Raw genomic sequence first — 4,698 nt, 5'->3', positions numbered from 1 at the left:
AAATCGATAATAAAATCATCAGGATCTAATTCACTTGTTAACTCCCCTAGATATTTGCCTAAAGGCAGAGGACAATCCCCATCTCTATTAATATATATTAAACTGTCTGTGTCGTAATATAGAACTTTTTCCTGTAGTTTATCTAAATACTTGTACAGCTCTAGGCGCCCGTAAGCTGTGGTGAAAACAGCAACAAAGATGTTGTCTGTGCGGTTGGTATGGAGATATCAGGATGAACCCACTGAACAAGGGCTAATTGATCACTGACAAAGAGAAATATTTTACTTTATATTTAGGTGAAAACATATAATTGAAAAATTGTTCAGGCTCACTGACCAGAGTGTTTTGGTTAGATTGTTTCTCTGTCCAAACTTTCCCCAAAGGCTATTTAGACATAGTTTAGCAACCTGTCTTTTAGCTTGATTAAATTTATTTTTTCCGGGTCTAAGGCAATCCCCTGGTTGATTAAATAATCTGCAATGTAACTCTGTTTACTGTCTTCATCGACAGCATCATCAGGGTACCCTGAAGCCTCCTGTTTATCCTTTAAAAAGTTTTCACATAATCACTAAATAATGTATTACTTTTTCTTTCAAAATGCCAACTTCTGTGATTTTAATTATTTGATACCCCTTATCAAGAGCAGTATTGAATTCAGGAGTAGTCCAGACACCTGTCAGAGCCCGGGCCTCATTGCTGTGGTTACAGGCTGAATCTTGGTTGTTTTGCTCAGCACAAGTTTTACAGAGTGTGAATATCAACTTCCCTGACCTGGTTCGGAAAGGTAATACAGGAAAAAGCAGCCCTCGTGGGGGTTGCACTATGGCTCTTATAAGTCCAAAATAGTTTTTAGGGTTTTGAAAGTCCCTGAATATAATTTTAGGATGCCCTAGAGGGTAATGCTTAGTGGAATTAACATAAGGATACAGAGAGGTAAAGTCCACGTAGTGGACCTTCTCATTTTCCTGGGCTGTATATCTCAAACGTGCAGCACACGTTCGGCCTCCGAACAAAGCGTCACGGGGGTGTAGAGGTTCTGGAGGGTTGAAAGCATTTAAGAATGCCTTAACATCTGGGTCATACTGTTTAAGACTATTCCAAGTATGTTCCCACATAACATGTATTACAAACCCATTGTTTCTTAATCGTTGTAATTTGGTAAGTGTGGCAACATAAACATCTCCGAAAGATTTCCCCAGAAAAGGGTGTTTTTCATGTTGATTTGGGTAACACATGGCACAGCCGTGCCAGAAACAGCCAAGAAACTCAAACACATGTCTGACCTCTGAATCTAAAAAGCCATCAACATAAAATTTTCAACTTGTCTTTCGCCTTTATTAAGGGCATGTTGTATGAAAGACCCTCGTGTATAAGATTCGTATTCTAACCACTGGATCGATGCTGAAGAAAAAGATTTTACCTGCCTTCTGTATAGTTCAGGGACAGTTAATGCTAAAGTGTTTGGGGTCATAAAATTTGTCTGAAAAGATTTCATACAGGCTGATGCAATGGTAGTGCAAGCAAAAGGATCAATTCCTGCTACTTCCATGAAGCCCTTTCTAAAAATGGTACAACCTTGAGCTAATATGTCTACATCATTTTCACAGTACAATAATGCCTCTCTCATAAATCAAAAACTTTACCTCTTTTAGTGTTGTACCACTTATAAAAGTTTCTCTGACCCTCTGTTGTCATACGTTCTAGACCATAAGCTGATGGTGCTGGATAAGGTCCTATGTATGACAGATTATTCTTACAACTAAATGAATGGGGAAAATAGCCCTTAACTTTGTCGTGAAAACCTAAGGCTTTTGGTATTGCTGATAAAGGCATTGGGAGGAAACTGGAAGAATCAATATATTTTTGGTTAAAGTCAGGGTCTATGAAACTGATAACTTTAGATCCTTGCATTATTATGTTTGGTTTAAGACCCTGTCGAGCCATTACAGATAATATTAAATAGCCATCGAACCCTTTAGAATTATGAGCAATGAGAACACTATCCTTGAAATAAGGTCTTCTAAAATGGAGTAAGAAAGCTTCAACACAATTGCAACCTTTAGCAAACCACTTGTGACCCTGATTTGTTTCTGTACATACAAGAAATGGTTTGTGTTCACCAGTCTGGTCTACAAATGTCTCAAAATCATAGTAAACTATTTTCTTACTGTCTTTTGTTTCTTTTTCCAATTTCTTAATGTAACACTGATGAGTATCAACCCCAGAGATCTCCATACCACAGATTACACATTTGACATCATTACATTTATGCTGGGTACCTTTTTTAGTTACATAGAAAACATAACCGCATTGTTGACATTTTTTATAAATTTGGCAGTTGCTAACAAATCTGTCACCTATCTGTTTTGGTTTTTTATGACGGATGTAACATTCTTTAGACCTGCAGACTCTATTACAATCAGAACAGATTTCTGAATAATAAAAAAAACCCTGTTTACATTCAGGATCCAGACACACTGCACAGTAGCCTCCACAATGATGGGATACAGGGTTATTAAACCCTGTGTAACAGTATTGACATGCATGCTTGGTGCCCAGAAAAGCTTTTAGATTTTTAATTGCATAATAATGATTTTGAAACAGAAAAAGAAATAAAACTTTTTCCCTTTTGGGGGATTGTGTATCAAATTTCTTTAAATCACGATCCCATTCGGTTCTGTAAAAGACAACGATCTTACAATCCAGAGCTAATTCAAATTTATAAACATCATTAAAGCTGACAGGTCGGTCTTCAGATATACCGGCACTTGCCTGGATTTGTTTACCTAAGTCCTCAGTCTGGGAATCATTTAATTCAGGGTTCAAAAGATGAGCTAAATTGATTGCAAAACACAGGTGATTGTTATTCCCGAGAACATATAAAAAACGTCTTTTTTTACGTATTATTTCATTGTTGAGGATTTTTTTCAAAAGTCTCTTACCACTACCGCTAGGAGGCCTAACAATTTGAGCCGTTAACGTTAATGACGAGTCAGTAAAAACACTCCAGTTTGACTGTACAGCTCTTAGTAAGAGGCTTTCAAATTCAGATAAATTGATATCATCATAACTGTCATGAACTCTGATAACTGAAGAGACATTATGTTGTAGATCTCTGCCCTGTAGTTCTAATTGCACTAAATCGCCATGCTGAATCTGCGCCAGAAGCCTACTTATAATCTCACGTGCGGATGTTAATACAGCCTGGTAATATCGTCCATAGTCAGGAACATTTTCAGGCATCGGGAAATTTAAAATCTGTCTAATTTCAAGGTTATTGAATTTACTACGTGAAACAATATCAAAGGGAGGTCCCTGAGTCTCAGAAATAGGAATCTCTTCACCACCCCCCTGCTGGATGCTTGGCACAGTTGGAAAAGTACCTACAGTAGCTGATGCTGGTGATGTTGGGGATGCTGGTGATGTTGGGGATGCTGGTGATGTTGGGGGTGCTGGTGATGCTGGTGATGTTGGGGATGCTGGTGATGCAATTGAAGCAGGTACAGCAGCAGGTACAGCAGCAGGTGCTGGAACAGTAGGTACAGCAAAATGTACTGTAGAACAATTTGTTTGAACCGAACAGGGATTTTCACAGGGTCTCTGATTTAACAGGTTTATCTCATCTAATAATTCAGATGGTATAGGCGGTTGATTAGACTGTAATTGAGCTAAAGCATTATCGATAGCGTCAAAAACATCAAATGCATTGTGATTTTGAGGGGGATCAGTACTGTTATCAGATGTATTATCAACATGTGAAGAGCTTAAAGAGTTCACAGAATCAATAACAGGATTGGATTGACTAGTGTTCTCTCTATTTTCACCCCCTAACAAGGCTAAAGCTGCATTTAAATCTCTAAAATAATCATTATTAGACATTTTAATGTTGTTAAATCAAAACACAGTCCAAAACAAAACAAAAAAAACAAAAACAAAACAAAAAGTTTAGGTCACTTTTTCAGACATAAGTGATTTAATAAGTTTAATAACTCTAACAAGAGTGTAAATATTTTACGAAGAACTTGGGTGTATTCGCGTCTGGACCTCCTCTCATTTCTCCGCCTCCTTCTGCGTATTGGTATGCGAGCTCCAGTCACACTTTTGCCTCCTGAAAGATAGATTTTTAAAAAATAATAAAACAAAACATAGTTAACATTCTCACCTATCTTTAATACTTATGTGGGGTAAATGGATTAGGGTTTTGTCACCTCTGTCAACTGTGAGATGTTTTCCTATTGAGGTAGCACCACGGAGAATCTGTCTTTGGCTGTCTGTGAGTTTACAGCCTTTAGAAGCTGAACCGAGGCGAGTTCTTTTCGGAGAGGAGAAAGCTCTCTGATCGTGAAGATAGCGGTCTAAGTCAGATATGTCTGAAATGGTTTTTTAAAAAAGTGTGTTATTTTTAAGTCGTTTTGTTTTTTTTTTTTGTCTGAAAAAATATATATAACAAAAAAAAAAGCCATACCAACATCTGACTCCTCAATCAATTCAACATCTGAAAGAAAAAAAAACGTTATATGACCTCATTATTCATCAAAAAAGACGTGGTGAAAAAAGAGAAAAAAAAAAAAAATTACCGTCATCTGTGTCTGAAATAGAGCCAATGAACGTGTCATCTAAAAGTAAAAAACAATTTAGAAAAGTAGTTTTTAAAATGATCTAAAACCTAAAAACAGAATTTGATGTACCTGAATAATC

General features: G+C 37.0%; 1 long non-coding RNA gene across 1 annotated transcript; it reads right to left on the bottom strand.

The window, feature by feature from the left end:
- Nucleotides 1-4,037: 4,037 nt before the first annotated feature.
- LOC115779735 (uncharacterized) lies at nt 4,038-4,483 on the bottom strand. The gene is made up of 3 exons (XR_004019932.1): nt 4,466-4,483; nt 4,209-4,370; nt 4,038-4,108 (listed from the first exon to the last, which is right to left on the bottom strand). It is a non-coding gene; the product is annotated as an uncharacterized LOC115779735 (long non-coding RNA).
- Between the last annotated feature and the right edge of the window lie 215 nt (nt 4,484-4,698).

Source organism: Archocentrus centrarchus, chromosome 5, assembly GCF_007364275.1.
Source record: "Archocentrus centrarchus isolate MPI-CPG fArcCen1 chromosome 5, fArcCen1, whole genome shotgun sequence".
In the NCBI taxonomy this organism is placed as follows: Eukaryota; Metazoa; Chordata; class Actinopteri; order Cichliformes; family Cichlidae; genus Archocentrus; species Archocentrus centrarchus.
Note: the sequence above shows the minus strand (reverse complement) of the source record. Positions and strands in the feature narration are given on the sequence as shown.